The 27,059-nt window shown below is 46.7% G+C and overlaps 3 pseudogenes; all 3 read left to right on the forward strand.

Annotated features, from left to right (window-relative positions):
* The first annotated feature begins 5,756 nt into the window (after window positions 1–5,756).
* LOC135372979 (U2 spliceosomal RNA) lies at window positions 5,757–5,928 on the forward strand (annotated as a pseudogene).
* Window positions 5,929–15,673: 9,745 nt separating this feature from the next.
* Window positions 15,674–15,850, forward strand: LOC135372891 (U2 spliceosomal RNA; annotated as a pseudogene).
* Window positions 15,851–21,443: 5,593 nt separating this feature from the next.
* On the forward strand, window positions 21,444–21,623 carry LOC135372959 (U2 spliceosomal RNA; annotated as a pseudogene).
* Window positions 21,624–27,059: the final 5,436 nt, after the last annotated feature.

Here is a 27,059-nt window from a genome sequence, read left to right on the forward strand (position 1 = left end):
TGAGGCGGCACTGTGCTTCTTCACCCCCTCACATCATGTGTGTGAACGGAAGACGCGTCTCTGAAGATGCTATAATGTTGACAATTGGTTACACTTGTGTAATACAATACTTGCAAGTCAGTACTTTGTGTCCTTTACCCACGCTTCGTTGTCACTCGCAGAGCATAATGTCAAATGTCAAGCTTCGTGGAAGTCCCGGGTTATGCGCCCCCCTGGTTGGGATCGACTGGTTTTAAATGCAGTTTCCATTTGTGGTAGCTTCGCTTACTTACAATCATTGACTTTTTCTGCACTCCACAGAAAGAAGCATAGTGACGCAGCATGTGCCTGACTAAGTTGAACAACAAGGAAGAGGACCTTGTTACATAGGACTGAATGTCTGCATTTTTGTGCAGTCTTATTTGAGTGTGTGACTTACTCAGAGGTTAGGTGCTGTCACGTACGTACGGCACGGTCTACTAGTCAATATTAGTCGCAGAAAGACTTCTGGGCTTTCTTAGGATGTAACCTTTCGTGGAACATAGTTTGTATTTGTTAAACTAGAGACAGTTCTTATCCATCCATTTGCATGGGGTACTTACAGAAGTTTTATAGTTTACAAGTACAAGGTGGGTGTTCTAAAAGGTCAGTCACATGATAGCATGTGACATGATACCTACTTGACACACAGGCCTCCGCTGCCACTAAGTAGAGAATTCGTGCCAATCGAGGCCAATCGAGAGAAACTGACAGGGAAATCGTACTTATGAAACAGAATAAATATGACCACGCAAGCTTTCGTCTTTATGTATTTCCTATGCACCATACCGATGTAAACACGGTGGTCTGCCAATGGCTGTGACGGCCTGCGCCCTTCAGAGGATGCTATATCCTCTGAAGGGCGCAGGCCGTCACAGCCATTTGCAAGACTGTGGCGTTCACATCGGCATAGCCCATAGAATATGCACGAAGACAAACGTTTGTCTGGTCATATACAGGGTGAATTTAGCAAACGTTACACATTTTGATAGAGTCTTAAAAATAGCAGATAACGTCTCTTGCGCTTCAAACTTTGCAGACTGATAGTCATTCGCCTGAAGTTTTATCCATATTTTTCTTCAAATGCTGTCACTCTTTAGAAGAAAAAAAGTTAGGTGCAAGGCAAATTCTCACCTTATGCATTTCCTATGGCCTATACCGCCCGCAAACTGCCATTTTTTCCTTTCTGCTTCACGTTCACATCACCACATATAGGTGGCGCTATCTGGAGATGAAGCAGAACCAACTCCTATGGAACCACCAACAGCCAGATAGACTAGATGCAGGGTTTCGAGGCAGCGCCACCTATACGTGGTGATGTGAACGTGAAGCAGACAGAAAAAGATGGCGGTTTGCGGGCGGTATAGGCCATAGGAAATGCGCGGGGCACTTTTTTTTTTACATAGTGATAGCATTTGAAAAAAACATGCATACAACTTCAGCCAAATGACTATCAGTCTTCAAAGTTTGAAGTACAAGAAACGTCATTTTCTATTGTTATGATGCGACCAAAATGTGTAACCTTTGCTAAATTCATCCTGTATTTTGCTACTCAGTGCCTGGTAACCAAAATTTTTCCGTAGATTTCTCTGCCATACATTGTTTACTCTGAGGCAGCAGAAGTCTCTGTGTCAGGTAAGTATTGTGTCACGTGCAAAAATGTGACTGACCTTTTAGAGCATCCACCTTGTACAGTGCCCTTATTAACTATAGCTTAGGAACATTGTGTTGCATTACTACAACTAGAAAGCTCTAGATGTTTGCTTTTAAACTTGTCTTGTTAGTGCAAACCTAACCTTTTAGTTGTTTTTTTAACATGTGGGCACAACTGTGATACTCCTATTTCGGCTTTTTCATACATTTTTTAATCAGTTGCATTGCACAACCTTGTGTTTTACACAGTACCAAAAGCTAGCATTGTACGCTTGAGCAGCGAACCATGAAGTCCTATTTTACAAGTACAGCATTGTTGGCAACGATAGCTTATTTGTGGTCTGGTGCATTATGCTTGTAAAGAGTATGAACGTGTGTTGCTATTTTCCAACATTTTGACGTGTTTAACCAACAGACTCAGGTTGTTTTGATACTTCCCTTTACATAACATTCCAGAGACAGTCCTTAGGTTTCTCTACCATACAGAATTTTATGGTTTTATAAATAAAGGTATATTTTGGAAGAACCAGCATATTCTTGGCAAATGTGTTGCTTTTCCACTGTAGTGCAATAAGTGATACTCTCTTAATGCAGATAGTTCTAGTGAGCTTGTGTGGGATGAAGCACACATCAACCTTTTTCTACAATGTTGTGTGACGATTTCTAATCAGTAGAAGTACATGTTATCCATATGCAAGTGTATGTGCAGAAGCACAACTTTACTTTTGTAGTTTCCAACTCTAGTTCAATACTGGACATGAACCTTAATTGCTAAGGAATGACTTAAAAGTGTTGCGCTGTGGGGCTGCAGTTGAACGTTTGTCGTTTTAACAAGGGAAGCCTGACGACTGTACCTGATTATTTCCTGTACGACAAAAAACGGCGTCAAACACGGGGCTTTTTGTTTAAATCACTTGGCTCATGCACTACTACTCATATTATTGTGCTGCGTATGCATTTTAAACTCGTGTGTTCAATTTCGATTTGTGCGGCATATTGAAGTACAAATGTGACCTCATTGCAGAAAGCACCTTATAGGACCCTAACCAATGGGGTCATACTAATGTGACCCCGCATGTAAATGAGTATGAGGTCCTGTGAGATCCTACCAATGGGTTCTAGTAAGGTCTCATGAATGGGACCCAATTGCCTTAAATGCATAGAATCACATATTATATGGATCCTATTGGATCACATGCAGATTTTTTTTAATAGGGTAGTCCTTTGGTTACCCGGTGTGCGATACGCCGACTGCCAGACGTAGGTTTCTACATTTCAGACCACAGGGCATTGTTTATGAGTATAAGTGTTCCGGCACAGAGTAGAATTCCATACCGTCCCTGGCGTATGGATGTGTCGTTGTTGGAGGATGCAGAGGTAGTAGATGATGTTAATCGAAAGATTGGTGAATTTATTCGACAGAGTAGAGTCGGACCAGGAACTTGGGAGGAACTTAAAGATGTGGTTCGCTGCCTCTTCACAGAATGGGGCAAATGTAAAGCTAAAGGAAGAGCGGCAGAGTTGCGTGATTTAGCGGAGAAAACACACATTGTACGTCGCGGGAGTCCGCTAACAGCGAAAATGAAGGAATATGTAGAAACGTTAACAAATGTCCGACTCTCCCTGTTACGGGAGACGTCTCTGGCATGTAAAGGTTTTTATAATCGTAGGAAGCAGCTGGGTGGTCCAGAGATGTTGCGCTACATCCATCGTACAAAGTTTGATATCAGTTCCAGTAAAGAAGTGACTGGTTTTAGGCTGGCAGACGGCACTGTCTCTTACGAACGAAGTGAAGTTTGTGCTGGTTTCTTTGAATTTTATCGGCAAAACGCCGAAGCATGGTCTGGGACTTGCGAAGCGAGCTGTCCTATCTTACAAAATCTGCCACAGATACCTTCAGAAGACCAAGAATGACTTGATAAAGAAGTGACTATCGAGGAGTTAGATAGCGCTGTTAAACGTGGGAAACGAAGGAAGGCGCCAGGTCCGGATGGCCTTCCCATCGAATTTTATTGTACATTTTGGCCCATTCTTCGGGGGTTTTTTTCAAAAGGTTATATCCTTTGGGTTTCAGAACAGCTCTCTTCCAAGTTCTATTGGTAAGTATAGTGTTAATCCCAAAGCAGGATTGTGATCTGATGCTGCCGGAAAGCTGGCGTCCGATCACTTTCCTGAACACAGATTATAAGTTGATCACATCTGTTTTTGCAGACAGGTTTAAATTAGTGCTTGATTGTATCATCCACCCGGCCCAAACGTGTAGTGTTCCGGGTCGCAGTATGTACGCGTCCCTGGGAGGAGTACGTGACTTGTTGGGATTTGTTAGTGACAGACCAATTTCTGGCGGCATATTACAGCTAGACCAAAGGAAAGCCTTTGATTTTGTTAGTCACAGTTACCTCTTTTGTGTAGTTGACGCCTATGTGTTCCCATCACATTGTGTCAATTTTCTGCGCTTGTTATATGAAAACCATGTTAGTTCATTGATGTTGTTATGTAAGAACACGCCAGGGTTTCCCGTGAAGCGAGGTGTGAGGCAAGGTTGCCCCTTGTCTCCCCTCTTGTTTGTGGTTGCATTAGATCCCTTCATTCGTGCCGTACAGTGTACGTCAAGCATAACCGGCTTGCCCCTACCTGGAGTGGGAACTTTAATAAGTAATGGCATATGCTGCTGATGTGACCATGTTTGTGCGTGATGAGATGTCATTTTCCCGTGTATTTTCTGTTTTCAATGAATATGCTAAAGTGTCAGGTGCTAAGCTCAATGTAGCGAAGTGTAAGCTTCTTCCTATCAAAGATTTCTTAGTCGCAGTGGATGCACCAGTACTTTTGTGTCGGAAATTCAACATACTTGGTGTAACCTTTAATGCATATGGTCCCGATGCTTCAAACTGGGTACAGTTGTATAGAGAGCTGGTTGTGGATGTCACGGCTGCTGAAAAGTATGATTTTTGTTTACCTGAAAGAGTATTCTTGGTTAAATCGGTATTTGTGGCTAAACTGTGGCATCTGGGACATGTCGTATGGCCCTCGAAGATAGTAATGAGGCGCATTAATTCATTGTTGTATCGTTTTATTTGGGCAAAGAAAACTGAACTTGTGCCAAGAGTAGTTTTGCAACTACCACGTAAATTAGGAGGTTGGGGAGTACCAAACGTTGAATTAGTCTGCACAATGTTAAACCTACGTACAGTTATTAAGGTGTTATATAGGCAAGACTCGCCAGAATGCAAACTTTTGCACTACCTGCTCGGTACGGCACGGTGTTTTTTTAAAGACGATTGTTCACTTGGGTCTGGACCGATAATAGAAACACCAAGCGAATTTCATGCCTCTCTGGCAAAGTTTATAAAATACATCAAGCAGCAATGTCCGGACATTGCACTCACCACGGCACCACCTACTTCTTTCGGATATAAAATAGCGGAAAGTAGTCTGGAGGCCAGACATGTTACGATTGTGCGACGAGTTAAGTGGAGCATTGTTAATGCCCAGTGTCTTTCCCTTCAGGTAAGAAACTTGCTGTGGCGATTTGCGTGGGGAATTTTACCCACGAGAGACCGGCTGTCGGCATGGGGCATCACGCCTGTCTCTATCTGTGTATGGTGCTCGAACCCTGAGACAAACAAACACGTTTTGCTTGAGTGTCAGGCGAGTAAACGATTTTTGGCGTATGTTCGCAGGTCGCTTGACGTTGTTTGCTCATTACAACTTTGTCCAGACCATGGTCCTCCCCACAGTACACGTCTTCGTTGCCTAGTCACAGCCCTGGGCTTTAAATTGCTCTGGCGAGCAACGTCCCATGGTGTAGTCAATAAGAAACGTTCGTTACCCGTGATTGCATTACTTATTCAACTTGGAACTTCAAACATGTCTTACGACTGAGCTCAGATGCCACGGAGACCAAGGTTTTCTAAGTCGATGGGGTCACCACCCAGGTTTTATAACCATTGGAGATTGTGTGTTTTTGAAAGACTATACCCGGCGTATTGCATGACGTCATAAGCGAATGATGTCCCAATTGTAGTTTTTTTTTTTTTTGTTGAACAGTGTGTCTCTAGTCAATTATGGCCTGAAATGTCAATATACTCATTCTAAAAAGTATCTGTTCTTATCAGCTTAATATCTGATGCGAGCCCTATTTGGACTCACGATATTAATCTTATTTTTGGCCCGAGACAGTGTGTCTGAAGCTCGCCTCGGCACTGTCAAGGGTTGCCCTGGTATTGCACTACCTCCAGGTGTAGCCCACCCGTCTCAAATCAAAAGAAAGAAAAATTCGGAAACAGCACCAATAAGCATCAGCCATGATGACCAGAGACAGGCAAAAGAGGGAAGCGTAGAAACAACACCAAGCAAAGCAGGGAACCAACAGCAGACATAGACACAGAACACACTGGAGACAACCACTGGGAAATGTCCTGTCTGGCCACTAGGGTACACATTCATTCATTCATTCATTCATTCATTCATTCATTCATTCATTCATTCATTCATTCATTCATTCATTCATTCATTCATTCATTCATTCATTCATTCATTCATTCATTCATTCATTCATTCATTCATTCATTCATTCATTCATTCATTCATTCATTCATTCATTCATTCATTCATTCATTCATTCATTCATTCATTCATTCATTCATTCATTCATTCATTCATTCATTCATTCATTCATTCATTCATTCATTCATTCATTCATTCATTCATTCATTCATTCATTCATTCATTCATTCATTCATTCATTCATTCATTCATTCATTCATTCATTCATTCATTCATTCATTCATTCATTCATTCATTCATTCATTCATTCATTCATTCATTCATTCATTCATTCATTCATTCATTCATTCATTCATTCATTCATTCATTCATTCATTCATTCATTCATTCATTCATTCATTCATTCATTCATTCATTCATTCATTCATTCATTCATTCATTCATTCATTCATTCATTCATTCATTCATTCATTCATTCATTCATTCATTCATTCATTCATTCATTCATTCATTCATTCATTCATTCATTCATTCATTCATTCATTCATTCATTCATTCATTCATTCATTCATTCATTCATTCATTCTCTCTCTCTCTCTCTCTCTCTCTCTCTCTCTCTCTCTCTCTCTCTCTCTCTCTCTCTCTCTCTCTCTCTCTCTCTCTCTCTCTCTCTCTCTCCCTCTCTCTCTCTCTCTCTCTCTCTCTCTCTCTCTCTCTCTCTCTCTCTCTCTCTCTCTCTCTCTCTCTCTCTCTCTCTCTCTCTCTCTCTCTCTCTCTCTCTCTCTCTCTCTCTCTCTCTCTTGCAATTTCCAATCAATCATTTTTATCTCACGGGCCGTGATGCATTAGTACTAACACCATAGTGTTCCGTATCCATATACCACGATGCCCAAACTGCTTCACTTCAGTTTTCTGTTGTTCCTGATGATTGGCGAATTGCGCGTGTTATACCGGTTTTTAAGGAGGGTGATTCGTTGTGTATGGACAATTACCGTCCAATTTCGCTGACGTGCACTTCTTGTAAGCTATTAGAACACATTTTAGTGAAATATATCACTGCTTTTCTTGATGAAAATTGCATTTTGACCCCTTATCAGCATGGTTTCCGAAAGGGACTTTCTACAACATCTCAACTTGTTAACATTGCGCACGACTTTGCTTCTGTTATGGACCAAGGTGGTCAAACTGATGCTTTATTTCTTGATTTTAGTAAAGCGTTTGATAGGGTGCCTCATGACCGACTTATTGTTAAATTGATACGCATTGGTTTGCCTATATGGATCATCAAATGGGTGCAGACCTACCTGAGTGATCGCATGCAATTTGTAGATATTTCTGGTAGTTTTTCTGAGCGTCTACTTGTCTCATCAGGGGTTCCACAGGGCAGTGTTATAGGCCCATTATTATTTTTAATTTATATAAATGATATTGTTGATGTGGTTGAACCAGGTATCAAAATTAGATTATTTGCCGATGATTGTTTATTATATTGTTCTGTTCATTCTGTGGATGACCAGGCTTTGCTCGATCGTAGTTTGAAGGCAGTATCCCTGTGGTGTGATGAATGGGGTATGATGCTGAATTATAATAAGAGTGTTTTGTTACGTGTAACCAACAAAAGGCAACCCATTCCATTCAACTACACTATTGGTAACACCACAGTTGCTCAGGTCTCTGAATATAAATACTTAGGCGTCACTTTTACGTCAGATTTAAAATGGTCCAAACATATATCTTTAACGTGTTCTGCAGCTATGCGAAAGCTCGGATATTTGAAGCGAAAATTACGACAGGCTCCGTCTGAAGTGAATATGTTATCTTTTAGCTCCTTAATTAGATCAAAACTTGAATACGCTAGCATTGTGTGGGATCCGCACACGAAATCCGATATTGCAAAATTGGAAATGGTTCAACGTAAAGCAGTGCGATTTATTTTCGGGAAGTACTCAAGGCGGGACTCTCCTTCCATCCTTATGTCGAACGCAAATATTCCAACCTTACTGAAAATGAGAAAAATTGCTCGTTTAAAATTTTTGTTTCAGATATTTAAGGGCAATATCAGATTAGACTCAGGATCGTTTCTTCTTCCCTTGCAAGCGCGTTCCTCACGTCATCATCATCCTTACTCCTTTAAGCCGTTATTTGCTCGTACGAATATTTTTAAAAACTCGTTTTTTGTGAAAACGATACCTGAATGGAACTCGTTGTCTTTTGATGTTGCCAGCTGTACAATTAACCAATTTGAGGACGCTGTTTCCGTGTTGTGTGATTAACAATGATAGTTTTGTATATTCTTGTTATTCCCCTCCTGCTTGGGCAGTGCCCGCAGTATCATGAAATAAATAAATAAAATAAACAATAAATAAATAAATAAATAAATAAAACTGGCGACGTGCCACGCGCGGACGTAGAAGGCGAGACTGCGACAGAAGCGAAAGGGGGAGACGTGCAGTCTATATCTCTTCTCGGTCTTTTGGCGGATACAAGGGAGAAAGAAACACGAGTTCCGTCCGCTAACATGCGCATTTCATGCAGTCCGACTATCATTCTAGTGCTTCTTACACGCACCACATCATGTTGAATTTGGCGACGTGACACCCGCGGAGGCAGGTGCCGCGACCGTGACCAGAGCGGAAGATGGACGTGCAATATTTATCACTTCTCGGCCTTTTGACTAAGATCAAAGTGTAGCAGTCGCAGTTGCGGTGTTGTTTCCGGGAAGATTTTTTCTAAAGAGCAGTCGCAGTTGTCAAAGTCAGCTAAGAGATACCCCGGCCCGTACTGTTGCAGGTGTCCGGGGTAAACATGACAGCGCGGTTTATACCGACGAAGGCTCTTGTCTGCAATGTTAGTGCCCCTCAAGAGGCCTCGCTTGTAGACGTCATCGACGGAGTGTCCGAAGTGGTTACTCTCGACGGCCTTTTCTCCGTACAACATGTGGTAGGAACTTTGTTCCAGATCATAGTTCCCTGTTCAGACGCCATGGAAAGGCTTCTTTCAAGTGGTGTCATCGTCACTGCTGGAGTACCTGCACTCTGGAACCGTTAGCATCGCAAGTTACAAGGGTGACATGTATGTATTTGCCGACTTTTGTGCCGGATGAGTATTTGATGAGAGCGCTTGGCCCGCATGGTAGAGTTAAGAAAATCGAATGGGGTTTTTCCAAAGACCGCCCCACAGTATGTAACGGAAATCGCATTGTGGAAATAGAGATGGACGTCAGACACCCGGTACCCAACTTCCTTCGGGTGCTTGGCTACAGGGTCACATGTGACTACTATGGTATTAGGAGAGTGTGTAGCCGCTGCAAACGGGAAGGCCACATGCGTGCGGCAGGCACGGTCCCCCACTGTTCTCGCTGTTCGACATATGGACATGAGATTTCTGAGTGCACGTCCCTCTGCAGACGATACGGGGGAAAACATGCTACAGCTGATTGCTTTCGGAAGAAACAACTTATGTCCGACGTACTTCGGCAGACGACCACGAAGACAGCTGCTTCGAGAGACGAAACCGATACTCCAACACCGAACCCAGAGACCGTCATGGAGGTGACTGATGAATCCTTTCCCAGGCTGCCGTCTGAAGACCATCAGGTGGTTTCCGTCAGCCCAGAAGTTGCGAGTTCTGCAGACTGGTCAGCCCCAGATCAGTTTTCGTCCCACCCGGCTTTAGAAGTATCAGAGCCAGAGAAAAGAGTGGAAGAACGAAGAGAACACGACATATCTGACTAAGATGAAACGTCGCCTTCGGAGTCATTCACTACCGAAGAAACCGTCAGCTCGAACAAACACGGTGGAAAGAGAATGCCTGATTCTTCAAGCTCTGAGGGTGAGGTCCTGCTTGCTGCAACACAACTAAGACGCCTTCCAATATTACCTGTGCCTATTGCAACGGATAACTTGGCGTCAGCGATGGTAAAGAAGGCCCAACCTCCTGTGCAGCATAAAAAGCGCCAGTACACCTCATCATCGGATTCCCACCAATATCCTGCAGTGATTCATACGACAAAAAAGGTAGCTGTAGCTGCGGAAGGGGGGGGGGGGTTGGTGACGACTCCTGTAGTGGTGTGACGTTCGAACCTGAGGACATTAGGTATTAGGATTAGGTATGTGTTTGTGCTCAATGGGGGGGGGGGGTATTTCTTTATTCCCCTATTCATGCACCTTCGAATAGGAACTTTGAATGTTCAAGGGTTTGGAAACGTAGATAAGCAAATGGAAGTAATGCATTTCGCGCAAGCGGCTCGATTGGATGTTTTATTACTACAAGAGACAAATTTTGCAACGGTTCGGCAAGTAGAAAATTTTAAACGACGTTTTCGAGTGAACTGTTTTTTCAGCCTTGCATCCAGTCGGTGCACAGGTGTTGCGACAGTAATTTTAACCAGAGGTCTTCAATCACACGCCTTTGCGGTACCTGACAGCGAGGGCCGCGTTGTCGCCTTGGACATCAAGTGTCAGGGAAAGAAGCTCCGAATAGTGAATGTTTATGCTCCCGCCCGTTCATCCAATGCCTTTTTTGAGGATTTAGATGTTTATATGTTAGATCATAAGGACTTTATTTTGGCTGGGGACTTTAACTGTGTTTTGGACAGTGCGTTGGATGTAGCAGGTCCGGGTCAGAACCGACCAGTATGGAATAGTCGAGAATTGGCTCGTCTTGTGGGCCATTTTAACTTGCATGATATTTGGCGCAGAATTAAAGGTAGCGCAAACGTAAGCACGTGGTCATGCGGCGCTCGTGGCTCACGTCTGGACAGAATGTACGCGACAACAGACATCGCAAACGCTGCTCGAGACTGCGAAGTTTTTGCAACTTTGATTACTGGATTATATGTTTCGGACCATCGAGCCGTGGTGGCTTCCTTTAACATTTTCTGTGCACACTCTATTGGAGTTAGACCTTGGAGGCTTTCACATGGACTTTTATGTGAACAAGATATAGTCGCAGTAGTTAACAATTTTTTTGGACAATCGTCTAAGAGGAACTATGACATCCCTTCAGAGCTGGTTAGAAATTAAGGATGATCTGCGTAACCTCTTCACTGATCTTGGGAAAAAGAAAGCAAAGCAACGTACTAAAGATCTCCAAGACATTGCAAAGAAAATTCGCATGGTTCGGAGAGGGAACAAGAACTGCGAAACGACATAGACGGCGTTGAAACAGCTGAAGTTTCAACACATGGAGTTATTACGGACATCGACGATGACGGCGAAGCTGGAACATGCAGAATCGCAGTGCGTAGGCGGTGCGGAAGTGCTGCGCTTCCTGAGACGGTCACGGGTGCGAACCAGTCAAAACGAAGCTAGCGACCTCGAAGATATATCCGAAGAAAATCAACAAAACTTCTATCTGTATTCTACTGAACACTTCGCATCAGTGTCTGCTGCTGTAATCCCCGATGATGTGGAGGCTTTGCTGCCGAAGCTTTCACAGGAGGACAAGGAAATGCTTGAGAGCCCCATTACGGCAGATGAACTGGACATTGTCGTCAAAAATTTGCGTTCTGGGTCAGCACCGGGGCCGGATGGTCTGCCAGGCTCTTTCTATAAGGTGTTCTGGCCAAAGCTGCGAACTTTCCTGCTTGAGTTTTATCGCAACATTGCAAAGCACCGTGACTGGAACGAACATTTTACGGAGAGCTACGTCATACACATTCCAAAAAGTCACTCGTCTGTAACAGACCCATCGTCCTGGAGACCAATATCCCTGCTAAACAGCGACTACAAGATCATGATGGCATTACTAACGAACAGGTTGCGTACTGTTCTCCCAACAATAATACATGCATCCCAAGTGTGTGGTGTGCAAGAAAGAAGTGTAGATGTCACCTTGTCAGGAATACGCGACTTGCTCGCATACAGCAAAGCTCGGACTGCAAAAGGAGCAGTGGTCTCCTTGGACCAAAAACAGGCGTTTGACAGTGTCACGCACGATTATCTCTTTGAACTGCTCGAGAAATACGACTTTCCTAAGACTTTCACGGGCTGTATCAAGACAGCCTACAGGAGACAACACGCCACGCTCCTCTTCTGGACCAAAGTAGGCGAAACAGTCGCCAGAAAAAGAGGAGTGCGACAGGGTTGTCCCTTGTCGCCCCTCCTCTTTGTCATCGCCATAGACCCGTACATAAGAATGGTCGACAGATGTGTGTCTGTGCGGGGACAACCAGTTCCGGGTCAAGTGACATGGAAAATTGCGGCGTACGCTGATGATTTGACGATTTTCGTGTTAGACGCTGACTCTGTGCTGGCAGCACTCCGCCTGTTTCAAGATTACAGTGCCTTCTCTGGATCTGAATTGAACTTTGGAAAGTGCAAGCTGCTTCCTTTAGGCAGTTTTGCTGCGGGTGACGTCCCAATACCCACATGTGACACGGTAAAACTGTTAGGAATTACCTTTGATGTGAATGGCCCAAAAATGAAGAACTGGCTGGAAAAGGCGAACGAAATTCAAGAATGCGTCAGAGAAGCTTGTGAGTTCTCTTTCTCCTTGAACGAAAAAGCCTACCTTGCCAAAACCGTTTTCCTGGCGAGATGTTGGTACTTATCTCGGATATATCTTCCTCCTGAACGGATAGTAAGAAGAGTTCATTCGCTTGTGTTTGGTTTCTTTTGGGACAATTCGACCGAACTAGTGGCGCGCCGTCTACTACACTGTGCTCCCAGTGAAGGAGGAAAAGGTTTTCCCCACCTCGACGTATACGCCCGCACTTTGGTTTTGAAGACCTTGCTTCAAACGGCTGTATCTAATGATCCGCCTGGAGCGCTTGCAAGATACTGGATGGGGCCCCAGGGGAGGTTTCTCCTGGATGACCAGGCCTGGAAAATGTGTTGTAAGGCCGAAGCACCCAACCAACACCATGCGAAGCTGGTGCAGCATTTCAAAAGATTGAAGGCTATGGACACAGATGTTGACCTACAAGAGATGACGGTTGCGCAACTGAGTACGGCATTGCTTACATTGGAGGCAAGTGACGACCGACAGGCTCACAACTGGACGGGAGTTGCACCATCGTGGCTGCCGGGAAAAACTCAAGACTTGAGATGGAAGGCAGCGTGGGAAGTTTTACCTACGCGAGACAGGCTCAAGCATTTTGCAATTGCTCGTGTGGACGAGTGCGTACACTGTGGAGAAACGGAAACCGTCCAACATGTTTTCCGGGAATGCCGGATAGCTCGGAGAACGTGGTCGGAAATGTCTAACAGGAGTAAACTTCGACTTCCAGCGGGGTTGTCGTGTAGAGACTGGACGACGCCACATAAAAGACTACGGATACTCATAACCGCCCTGACTGAACAGGTGTTGTGGAAAGTGCGCTGCCGTGACGTTACACAGAATCGCCAGTGGGCATCTACTACCCTGCTGGAAATAAAGGGCATGATCTCAATGAATTCTCCCGCAGTTCCAATGAGATTCAATGTGAAATCAGACGACCAATTTATTCAATGTGCATAGGAGGAGTATTTCTCATTGAGGGAATTGGGAGTTTTGCAGGGAAGCGGCCTTCGCGACAACGTGTTCCACCATGTTGTGTGGCGAAGGCTGCGCACAGGGAATAAAGAACCAATTCAAGGAATTGGTCTAATGAGTATCAACGAGAAACGCTGACTTCCAATTGATTTAATGAGATACTCCACCAATACAAGGAATGCGAAGCCAATTGAATGAATTGGCCCAATGTGAACGAATGAGACACGATCATTCCCAACTGAAGGAATGAGATGCTACCTTTTCGGCGCCGTAGCACGTTTCCCCATCCGCGCTCCAAAATAGTTCGCGTGATTTCAAATGTTTTCGAATATTTCCTCAAAGGTACAGGAGCCGTGGTATAACCTACTGTTGCGCCTCCCACTTGAAGCTATTGTGTTACAATTCATGCAATATTGCACTGCACAGAAGTGGAAGCGTCCGCCAGTCGCCAGCGGAATAGTCAGTCTCTTATGAATCGTCGAAGTATGAGGATGGCGGTCGCGCATCTGCATCAATTCGCCCTTTATCTTTATGATTTTTGCCGTTTTAAGGTACGTAGTTGAGTGTAAGGCGTTCCTGCTCTTTGTATGCCTTTACCCCTGCAGGTATTATGAGCGCTGACAGAAAGATAGCAAGATGAAGTGGAGTGTTTTAGTGACTGTTACCAACCGCGCTGTGTGAAACGGTACGTAATATGCTTTTTTGCCTCCTGACATTATAGCGACGTCATTTGAAATTGTATTTGAAATATTATATGAAGTGTATCTGAAATGCTATTTCGTGCAGGTTGAGCCTGTACAAGGCGGCAGGCAAGGGAGTCTTTGTCACGATGTGACTATCACGACGTCGTGGGAACGCAGTCTCGCCTAAGTTGGATATGCGTTAATTTTCGCTCAAGAACGGCAGGCTAGACCGTAAATCGTGAGGCGGCAGGTGTACAAGACAGTGAAGAACATGGTCGTCGAAAAACTCAGTGATTGAAGAAAATTTCCCCCCTGCGTTGTGCGCTGTTCGTTGTTTGGACGTTGCGAGAACGAGCCTCCATGGATTACGGTAGTGTGTGTTGGTGATGAACGTAGGTACGCCTCCAAAGACGCGTAAGTGCTGAATTCAGTATTTGTTCGTGCTATTTATTGTTTCGTGTGGTTTCTCAGTTCCATGAAGACTCACACATGTGCAAGTCATTTGAAATAACTTTTCGTTTTTGTGTCTTGCTATTTGTCATAGTTTCACACCTACTGTATTGTTATGTGAACAATAAATTTTCACGAAGAAACCACACCGAGTGTATTTCTTTTTGCAGCCACAACTTCTTTCATTCTTCAACGTAACTTTCATTAGGAGCAACCGTTTTGAATGTTACTACTCATTAAAAAAGTGCATTGGCAGGGAGAATATCGGGGTGACTTCAGTGGGAAATTCCACAGTGCAGCACGTTGGCCCAATGCGACGCAAGACTGACCTCGAATGAATTTGTATGGGTGCTATTCAATGTGTCTCGAATTGGGCCCCATTGACTTCTACAGAGGATTTTCATTGAAACCAATTAAAACACCAGTTGTGTCCAATATAATATTTGTTCCGAATCATCTATTGGGAATTGGAATTTCAGTTGATTTTTTAATGGTGTTTGTCTGAAAGACGTCCAATTGAAATCAATGAGTTTTTTGGAAAATCTTCAATGGGACCATTTCTAGCAGGGTAGGTTCATAGTGAACACTGCCATGCAATCCTTCAAAGAACACATAAATCGCCTTTTTTGGGCTGTAGAACGGAACAGTTTTGTGCAACAGTGGGAGTGCCCCCCACTTGTACAGGTGAGAGATAACAAGCTGGTGTTCCAGCTGCATGAGTCATGCAACTGCAAGGCGGTCAGGTCGGTTCCTTCCCTGCCATGATGACTTTGATGATAAGATGACTTTTGTGTGTGGAATATTAGCGTACTAGATGTTGTGATGTAGGATGCTCTAGACGCTTTAAACCCATGTTGTTGCACCTGTGGTACTTGATATTGTAAATATGTGACTGTATGTGAACAGTATCTGTTCTTATCAGCTTAATATCTGATACGAGCCCTATTTGGACTCACGATATTAATCTTATTTTTGGCCCGAGACAGTGTGTCTGAAGCTCGCCTCGGCACTGTCAAGAGTTGCCCTGGTATTGCTCTACCTCCAGGTGTAGCCCACCCGTCTCAAATCAAAAAACAAAAAAGAAAAATTCGGAAACAGCACCAATAAGCATCAGCCATGATGACCAGAGACAGGTAAAAGAGGGAAGCGTAGAAACAACACCAAGCAAAGCAGGGAAACTACAGCAGACATAGACACAGAACACACTGGAGACAACCACTGGGAAATGTCCTCTCTGGCCACTAGGGTACACATTCATGCATTCATTTAATTCAATCTATCTATCTATCTATCTCTATCTCTCTCTCTCTCTCTCTCTTGCAATTTCCAATCAATCATTTTTATCTCACGGGCCGTGATGCATTAGTACTAACACCCTAGTATTCCGTACCCATATACCACGATGCCCAAACTGGCGACGTGCCAAGCGCGGACGTAGAAGGCGAGACTGCGACAGAAGCGAAAGGGGGAGACGTGCAGTGTATATCTCTTCTCGGTCTTTTGGCGGATACAAGGGAAAAAGAAACACGAGTTCCGTCCACGAACATGCGCATTTCATGCAGTCCGACTATCATTCTAGTGCTTCTTACACGCACCACATCATGTTGAATTTGGCGACGTGACACCCGAGGAGGCAGGTGCCGCGACCGTGACCAGCGCGAAAGATGGACGTGTAACAGTTATCGCTTCTCGGCCTTTTGGCTAAGATCAAAGTGTAGTATCGTTCGATCGCAGCACGCACCAGGATACCGGAGGACAGTCTACGAGTCTGGAAACGACAAGGACCTGAAGATGGCCGCTCGGCGTCCCATCAACAGGGACTTCAGCTTCGACTTGAAAGTAGAGAGAGACGTGAAAATGTCACAGGTTCTACAGGGGCTGCTCAAGGCAGTAGGTAAAGAGGCCAGGGGGGTGAACCCCTTCGGCCAAGGACGGTTTACCGTTACAACGACTACGAAGAGCGCTGCGGAAGTGCTGTTCAAGTCTGGGGTGCTGGAGGTAGCTGGCAGAGAATACCCACTTGTGCCTCTTGCCAGTATTACGACGCTAGTTACCGTGCATTTCCTCCCTGTGGAAGTGCCGAACAAGCACCTTGCCGAGGTGATGAAGAAGTACGGAAAGGTTATATCGGTGAAGAGGGAGTACTTTCGAGAAGTTCCTACGGTCGAGAAAGGTAGCAGGAGAGTCGTCATCGAAATGAAGACCGACATCCCAAACTACGTCGGATGGATTCAAGGTGATGTGTATTTATGCCGGGATGAAAAAGGCATGCAGGCGGTGTGGCATGGAGGGTCATTTTTCATTGCATTGCAAGACTCCACAGTGCAAGAGATGCGGAGACTTTGGCCACCTTGCCAAAAGCTGCTCCGTGCCCTGTAAGAAGTGCGGGGAGGACCACGACACCACCTCGTGTACGGTCTTCACGTACGCCAGCGTGGCGACGCCAACAGTGGACAACGCATGTACCGGGGATGTCCAACTCGACGAGCTTGAGGAGGATTCAGGGAAGGATCCTGATATCGCGTCAGCGCCAGCATCTGCGACTCAGGGAACGGAGGAACCCCCCCTGCAGGGATCCGAAGAGGGATCGGTGACGGAGACGGTCGTCCACGCAGAATAAGAGGAAGAAGAAAAGGAAGAAGAAAAGGCCTCAAGCAACAACGTGGACAGGCAACCACAAGATGCTCCTGACGCAGAACAGCAAATACAAGGTGTTTCGGAACTTGTCGAAGAACCAGACAGTGAAATGGATTTTACATCAGCTCCCGGTGGGATAAAAAGAGGACCTCCGTCAGCCAAGAGTGGTGAGGGAGACCTGCCGTCGACCTCAGAACCCCAACCGGAGCATCATCTACGGGGTCAGCTCAGCGACCTCCCTCAACGAGGCAGAGGTATTGTGAAGAAAAAGCTAAAAGGACTTAATTAATGGATATAGGATATTTTGGAATTAACGCACGGACAGTACTTGGTGTCTTTCTTTTGTTCGCATTCACTGTCGCTACTCTAAACTGTAAGGGCTTGAGATCTGAACGAAAACAGCTTTGCTTGAAAGGGTTGGCACAAAAGTTGAGCCCAGACATTGTTTGTTTGCAGGAGACTCATTTTACAAATATGGTGGATGTTCGAAAGTTCGAAAGATTCACGCGTTGGGTAGCGGTGCACAGCTTTGGCTCGCACAGAGCACGCGGTGTTACCATTTGTTTGTCGCAGGCTTTCTGTGGAGCGAATAAGAAATATTCCAGGGATGATGAGGGTAGAGTAGTTACTGCTGATATTGAAGTTGGAGGGAACGTGTGTAGAATAGTGTGTGTGTACGCACCAGTTGATAACGGGCCAAGAAATGAATTTTTCCGCAGCTTGGACGTGTTTGTTTTAGGGGCAAGTAATGTTTTAATTGCTGGAGACTTCAATTGCGTTTTAAATGAACAATTTGATGAACTTGGAGGTAGCCTCCAATCTCAGGCATGGAAAGGGAAAGAACTTAGGCGTTTTGTTAGTGCTTGTGACTTATCTGATGTTTGGAACATGGTTCACGGGAATGGTAATGGATTTACATTTCATGCTCAAGGGCGAAGTGTAAGACTTGATCGTTTTTACGTGTCGAACGCTTTGTGTGATGGAGTGCAGGACTGTGAGGTTTTTCAAGTGGGAACTAGAGATGTGTTTGTGTCAGATCATTGCATGGTTGCAGCCACATTTAAAAACGAAACTGGGTTTGGCAGACTACCGAGTAGGTGGCGTCTTAATGTAAACTTACTAAATGACAAAGAAGTCGTGGAGGAAGTGCGTCAGTACTTAACCAGTAAAGGTGAAGAAACTTCCATTTCTTTTAGTTGGTGGAAAGGTATGAAAGAGGAAGTGAAAGAAATATTCCCAAAATGGGGTCGCAAAAGAGCGGCTGAGTGACGGCACGCCATCTACTCTATCAGGTGGGGTTTAAGGTATCTGCGAGGCACGGGGCTAGTTTCGGTGGCACAACAGAAGGCTTATAAAGAATTGCAGGCAGACTTAAGTGCTTTGCTAGTTGGAGCAACTTGGGGACCGTCAGACAAAGACATAAATGGTCGGACTGTTATAACCCCTCGCCAATTGAACATGGCGCGCTTGCGCGCAAAGCAGCAAGGAGTCGGAGCGTTAACGGATGTGGATGGGGTTGAAAAGGTATCCCAAAACGAAATAGAAGACATCTGTGTTCGCTTTTATGAGGATCTTTTCGCCCACAGAGATGTGGATGAGGAAGCGTGGGGCAGTTTAGCGGTCGGGATTCCGAAGTTAGATAAAGGTAACAAACTTTTAGATAAGAACGTAACCATCGCGGAATTGAAAGAAGCTCTCTCCTGCTTGCAGCCAGGGAAAAGCCCGGGGGCCGATGGTCTGCCAGTTGAATTTTATCGATGTTTTTGTTCTTTTCTTGCAAAACCCCTGGCTGAGGTGGTTAAGCTCAGTTTACGAGATGGGATGCTTCCTCCATCAATGCGTTTTGGGTTTTAAAGTTGTTGTGTAAAGATGAGACAAAGAGTACAGACTTGAAGGCCTTGCGACCAATTACTTTAATGAATACGGACTATAAATTAGTAGCAAAAGTGCTACAGTTGAGATTGGCAAAGGTAATGCCCGTTCTGGTTTCGCCTGTTCAGGCTTGTTCAGTTGCAGAGAGGGGGATCCAAGCTCACCTCAGTGCTCTGAGGGACTTGTGTGCTGTTGCTAAGCTTAAAGAGATGGCGATGTTACTGGTCGCCTTTGATCAAGAGAAGGCTTTTGATTTGGTTAGTCACCGGTACCTGTTCAAGCTTTTGAAAGCGTTTCAGTTTCCTGATTTGTTTGTGAGCTACGTGGCCCTGTTGTACAGTGGGGCCAAGAGCGTCATTGAAGTAAATGGCAGACTGTCCCGTCCGTTTGAGATGCTGTCCGGAGTGCGGCAGGGATGCCCTCTTTCTCCGCTACTTTACGTGCTGGCAATAGAGCCCTTGCTACGTTTGTTGGCGTCAAATCCGAGTATAGCTCGGATGCCTCTCCCAGGGATTGGCATGAAACCTACGCTTTTTGCGTATGCAGACGACGTGACGCTATGCACGACGAAAGAGCGTGCAGTTAAAGAGGCACTCCAGGTGATGGACGTGTACAACAGGGCTTCTGGGGCAAGGCTTAATAGAGCCAAGTCCTGTATTCTGCCTGTAGGGGGCAGACTTGCGGTGGCGGAGGTTGAGGGGATCCCTGTTGTGTCGAGAGCAAAAGTGCTCGGCGTACACTTCACAGTTGACGGGCCATCAGGAGAATCCTGGAAAAAGATCGGGCAGGTGCTGGAGCAAATTCGGGAGGAATATAAAGGGGTACAATTGAGTTATTCTGAAAAGCAACAGCTGATCTCGAGACGTATGTTGTCTCAAATCTGGTACTTGGGAACGTGTTTTCCGCAGGCAAAGAAAACTGAAAAGGTTTTAACAAGAACAGTGATGTCCTTGTTTTGGGAGGGCAAGCCTGAACGGGTAAAGAGAGCGGTAGTTCAGGGGCCTCCAGAGTATGGGGGGTTTAACATATCCAATATTGGTCTTAAGTGCAGGGCTTTAGCCATTGCACAGATTGGAAAAATTCTGGAGGATGAGGAACATATAGCCAGGCCTTTAATGCTTTACTGTTTGGGCACACTTGGGCGTATTTTTGTTGGGAATCTCGATCACACTCTGCGCAGGGCTGAAATGCCAACAAAGTTTTACTCTGATGTCGCTAGATATGCTCGCATGATACAGGAATGTGTACCAGAAGGAAGTTTGTTATATATGCGTACAAGAGAGTTGTACCAGGTACTCTTCAAAAGGTGTTTGATTCAGGATATTCTGGTGTGTGAACGAGAACATCGGAGACATGTGGTGTCGAGTGTCCTCGATGGGGATAGGGCAGACGTTGCGTGGGAGTTGTCCCATAATGTGTTACCTGTCAACACTCGAATGTACAGATACAATTTTGTGTCATCTAGAGAATGCAGCGTTTGTGGGGGGTTAGAGAATCACAGACATCTGTTCTATGAGTGTGTGTTGGCGGCAGCCTTGTGGCGCAAGGTAGCGGCACTGTTTCGGGTACCCAGAATAGAATACGACACCGTTTTGTTTTCCGATCCACTTCCAGTTGTGCCTGGCAAAGTACCGGCATTTGTGCTTCTAATGGGAGAGGTCAAATTTGAGATCTGGGCATCAAGAAACAGGCGAGTGTATGGGGGAACCCTCGAGTCACTCCGTAGGTCGGTCTTCTACATCAGGTTGAATCTCCAGAAAAAGTTGCAGGCGGAGCTGGATGCTTTGGAAGTGCACCACTTCAAGAGGCGTTGGAAGAACCACTGGCCTCTGTTTTTAAGGGTACAAGGGAAAATTAAGGTCAACTTTTAAAGAAAGCTCAACTGTTGGGGGCACCAATGCATGACTTATCTGTTTGTTTGTTTGCAACTTGTTTGTATGGTTAGTTAAGCATCGTATCAGCATAGACAAAGGGCATTAGTGTCTGTAAATACAGGAGTGCAACTGGGTGAGGAGGAAATGGGAGTGTGATGTAATTATGTAATTATGTTGTATGTATGGTGTATTGTATGTACGGGGCCAATTGTATTGTATAACAGTGGTGTTGTATTACTGCATGTATTGATTGAATGTATGTATGGTGCCAATTACTGGCATATTTTTTCCCAATATATCTGTTCTTATCAGCTTAATATCTGATACGAGCCCTATTTGGACTCACGATATTAATCTTATTTTTGGCCCGAGACAGTGCGTCTGAAGCTCGCCTCGGCACTGTCAAGGGTTGCCCTGGTATTGCACTACCTCCAGGTGTAGCCCACCCGTCTCAAATCAAAAAACAAAAAAAAAATTCGGAAACAGCACCAATAAGCATCAGCCATGATGACCAGAGACAGGCAAAAAAGGGAAGCGTAGAAACAACACCAAGCAAAGCAGGGAAACTACAGCAGACATAGACACAGAACACACTGGAGACAACCACTGGGAAATGTCCTGTCTGGCCACTAGGGTACACATTCATTCATTCAATCTCTCTCTCTCTCTCTCTTACAATTTCCAATCAATCATTTTTATCTCACGGGCCGTGATGCATTAGTACTAACACCCTAGTGTTCCGTACCCATATACCACGATGCCCAAACTGGCGACGTGCCACGCGCGGACGTAGAAAGCGAGACTGCGACAGAAGCGAAAGGGGGAGACGTGCAGTCTATATCTCTTCTCGGTCTTTTGGCGGATACAAGGGAAAAAGAAACACGAGTTCCGTCCACTAACATGCGCATTTCATGCAGTCCGACTGTCATTCTAGTGCTTCTTACACGCACCACATCATGTTGAATTTGGCGACGTGACACCCGAGGAGGCAGGTGCCGCGACCGTGACCGGAGCGAAAGATTGACGTGTAGCAGTTATGGCTTCTCGGCCTTTTGGATAAGATCAAAGTGTAGACATATGCTCTGGTCCCCCTTCAAATCCGCGTATTGATCTTTCGATCTTTAGCGGTGGAGGGAGGCGAAAGGGAGCCGGTCCTTCATATTTCGAGAAGGGACCCTTGATAACGCGGTCCGCCCCCGGGTGGGCCGTGTCTTGGAATGCGCGGCCCGTAAAACGGTCGTCGGGGCAACATCGCTTGCTGTGTTGTTTCCGGGATATTTTTTCTAAAGTACTTCGATCGCCAAAAGGTCTGAGAGTGGTGGCGACGAGTACACCTTGTCGTGTACCGCCCTTTTCAGGGCGATTAGCGCGCCAGCCAAGGACAAGGCCCCTGTGGGGGTTTGGTTTATTGCCCCTTGCCCGAAGCAGTCACTCCTCACCTCGCAGTGGCACTAAGTAGGCGGCTTGCTGCCTACCGCCCTTTTCAGGGCGTTGAGTGTACGCAAAGGGAGGGCCCTTTCTGGGCTTGGATCATTGCCCCCTCCCGAGGCAGCCTGACCCGGGGTTGGTCACCCCGTGACCATGCCCCCTCCGCCTATCCTTGGGGAGAGGCGCTTCCCTTCGGCAGCCCGCCGTGAAGCCAGCGACTTCACGCCCTGGACTCCTGCCCCCCCTGACGCCCGGGACAACGAGGACCTGCCCATCCAGCCAGAGCATCCACCTTCATCGCCGGACCCCCACAACCTCGGACCTCCAAACCCAGACGCAGACCTTCCTGACCGAGAGACAGACCCATGAGGACCTCTACAGACACCGCAGCCCCGTAGCCCTCTACACTACGGGGGGGAGTCATCGTTTATGCCCTCTGTGAGGGCAATGGCTCTCGGGACCCAGACGTCTCATCTGGAAGAGCCGCGACAGCCAGAAAGGGATGGAAACGACATGACCGTGTACTTTCCACTTCCGGATCACTTTCAGTGCACAGAGCTTGGATGTTCCCGTTCCTTTAAGACAGGAGCATGGACATCACAGAAGGCATCATTGAAACGGCACCTTGAGCAGGAGCACGAAATACGCATCACCTCCTTCCACCACGTATGCTCTGAATGCTGTACCACGCTTGGAAAACGGCCCCTTCAGCAGATCACGCTTCACAACTGTCCCGTCGCAAGCACTGCAAGTTCCCGCGCGACAACGTTTGCCTTCAAGTGCAGCCGGTGTTCAGAAAGCTTCCCATCACGGAAAGGCCGGCAGAACCACGAAGCCAAACACCGAAGGCAAGAGGCACGCGAACGCTTGACTGCGGAATCAAGACTACCTGCCCAGCAAAATGAATCCGCTGCAGCACAGACCAGGGCAGACACCCCGTGCATCAACAGCACATCCCAGGTTGTCGACAGTTCGTCCCTGTCCACAGCGAGCATCACCATAAGCCAAGATGTCGACGTCGCGGATGACGTGCTCACGCCCCGCAGCACCGCGGACGACAACGCGGAAGCTCGTGTCACAGAAGCTGTATGTAATCCTGAAGACAGCAACGAAGAAGCAAGACGGACAGACGAAGCTGTAACCGGAACGACCCACGCCGACATCCCTGAGGATAACCCTGGAGTGCTTCATACGGTTGTGGAAGAACTCAGACAACTCCTTGATGTCCCCAAGTCGGACGCAAACTGGTCAGCTTTCGAGAAACTGCTACAGGAAGCTACGCAAGCCATTGCAGTAGAAGTCAAACTCCCGCAACAATCTGAGCAGTCTCAAGGCCGTCGTCCAACTAACCCCGACAACCCGAGAGCCATCCAACGCCTATACAGGAAGAACAGACGTCAAGCAATCCGCCTTATAACGCAAGGCACAACTGAAAAGTGCACCATCCAGACACAAGAGGTTGAGAACCATTTCCGCGAGGTATGGTCGCACACCACCGCCGATACGACGATCCTCCGGTCTAGAAGGCCGGCGGACGGACAAGTCAACTCGCAACCCTTTTCGTGTGGGGAAGTCCTATCAAGGCTCCGGAAATGCGAAAATACGGCGCCAGGTGATGACAGGATAACCTACGCCCACTGGAAATCAGTAGATCCTGGAGGTGCTTTTCTGACCATAGTGTTCAACTTCTGTCTGCAATACAGACGTACCCCAACCCCATGGCGAGCGTCCCGCACCGTACTCATATACAAGAAAGGTGACCTAAACGAACCCACGAACTGGCGACCCATATCGCTTGGGAGGACTATCGCAAAACTATACGCAGGCTGCTGGGCGTCTCGATTACAAGTGTGGATCCAAGACGAAGAAGTAATATCCAAGTGCCAGAAAGGATTCCTCCCTCACGACGGTGTTTTCGAGCATAACTTCGTCATGGAGGAACGGATCAACCAAGCACGAGCAGGAGGAAAACAACTCTGTGCAGCAATGTTGGACTACTCTAACGCATTCGGCGCGGTCCCGCACAACGCCCTAGTCGACGCAGTCCACGGAGCTGGATGCGGTCCAGCATTCACTGATATCATACAAGACCTCTACACAGACAACTCGACAACCATCATAACCGACGATGGAGGAACCAACGCAATACCTATACAGTCCGGAATTCGCCAGGGGTGCCCGCTCAGCGGCCTGCTGTTTAATCTGGTAGTGGACTCCATCATAAGGAAAATCCAAGGAAACCACCAGGAGCACCGCATTCTTGCGTACGCCGACGACATCACCCCGCTTTCCGAAGACCCAACGACGCTGCAGGCCACCATCGATGAAATAGCAACGATGTCTGCCAAGCTAGGCCTGCACCTCAACCCCAGGAAATGTCGAACTATGCACCTATCCGGTACTCAACCTGTAGGCCTGAGAAACACGCTATTCTCTGCACTTGGTGAAGCTATACCAACTCTGGACGATTTCGAAAGCCACCTCTTCCTGGGGAAGCCGGTTGGATTCAACATCCTACGCAATAGTACCTCCACCCGGAACACAATCGACACAGCCAAGAAGATCCTCAGCTCCATGCTTGCTCCGTGGCAGCGACTGGATGCTTTGAAGACGTTCATCTACCCGGCTCTCAACTTCGAGATGAGGATGGGCGTAGTGGGGAAGACGGAATGGCAAAACCTCGACAACGCCCTCCGCCCACTCATTAAGAAGACGCTGTACCTGCCAAAAGGAGCCACCAACGACTACATTTATGGCAGCCAGGACGCAGGTGCCTGCGACATACCAGTAGCAGCTGAGCTCAGTGACCTGTGCCGAATCGACAGTGCATTCAAGCTGCTCACGTCAAAGGATGAAGAAATCCGTGAGATGGCGACAGTGGCAGCCCGGCGCACTGTTGAGGGAAGACTGGGACGCTCAGCAACGCAGCAAGACGTCGCGTACTACCTATCTGGAGAAGGAGAGGGAGAGTTCAGGACGCCACCAACACAGTTACGCAGTGTGTGGACAGAGGCGAGGAAGGCATCCAGGCGAATGCAAGTAACATGGGATCTCCACGACGAAGGACCGTACATCACATGTGGAGAAGTCTCCCTATCTCCCACGCAGCGCCGACGACACATCGCCTCACTTCGCCACCACCTCAGCAAGCTTCGAGCCCAAAGGCTTCAGAGCCTTCCAAACCAGGGCAAAGTAATGGAATGCGTCGCCGCGGACCCCTCAAGCTCCCACTGCATCCGCAGCGGCTCATTTACTAGGTTTGCTGATTGGAGATTTATCCACAAGGCTCGCTTAAATCTCCTACCACTTAATGGTGCAAGACCGTGGCAGACAAGCCGCGACACAAGGTGCAGACGATGTGGCTTCAGTAGCGAAACTCTGCCCCATGTTATCTGCCATTGTATGAGGCAGGGCTCCGCAATGACAGGAAGGCACAACGAAGTGGTAGAGCGCATTAAGAAGGCGGCGTCCGGCAGGTTCTCCATCATGACCGAAAACCAACCTGTGGGAAACACCAGCCTTCGACCAGATCTCGTGCTACAGAAAGGAGAGGAAGCCATCATAATTGACGTGTGCTGTCCTTTCGAAAACCGTGCGGCAGCACTACAACGAGCCCGCGAAGAAAAGGAACAGAAGTGCCAGCCCGTTAAAGAGATATTGCAGCGCCGATTCCAGCGTGTGTCAGTCGAGGCTGTTGTTGTTGGAGCCCTTGGATCATGGGATCCTTCCAATGACCGGCTGCTGCGGAGACTCTGCTCTAACTCGTACGGTAAAAAACTGAAGCAACTCTGTGTAAGCAGCGTTATCGCAGCTTCTCTTGACATATTTGCGGCGCACATCAGTGGAAACAGGACTACGAATCAAACAGGAGCGACTAGTCGGTGAAAAGACGAAGATCCGCCCCAACCATGAACACTCATTGCATATTGTGTATTAATGCCAGATTCTCGGTGTACATTCTGTAAATAATGCAACTAATATTGAATAAAAATCTGTTCTTATCTGTTCTCTGTTCATAAGCATCAGCCATGATGACCAGAGACAGGCAAAAGAGGGAAGCGTAGAAACAACACCAAGCAAAGCAGGGAAACTACAGCAGACATAGACACAGAACACACTGGAGACAACCACTGAGAAATGTCCTGTCTGGCCACTAGGGTACACATTCATTCATTCTATCTATCTGTCTCTCTCTCTCTCTCTCTCTCTCTCTTGCAATTTCCAATCAATCATTTTTATCTCACGGGCCGTGATGCCATCAGTACTAACACCCTAGTGTTCCGTACCCATATACCACGATGCCCAAACTGGCGACGTGCCACGCGCGGACGTAGAAGGTGAGACTGCGACAGAAAGGGGGAGTCGTGCAGTCTATATCTCTTCTCGGTCTTTTGGCGGATACAAGGGAAAAAGAAACACGACTTCCGTCCACTAACATGCGCATTTCATGCAGTCCGAC

This window comes from Ornithodoros turicata, unplaced genomic scaffold (assembly GCF_037126465.1).
Source record: "Ornithodoros turicata isolate Travis unplaced genomic scaffold, ASM3712646v1 Chromosome17, whole genome shotgun sequence".
Lineage (NCBI taxonomy): Eukaryota > Metazoa > Arthropoda > Arachnida > Ixodida > Argasidae > Ornithodoros > Ornithodoros turicata.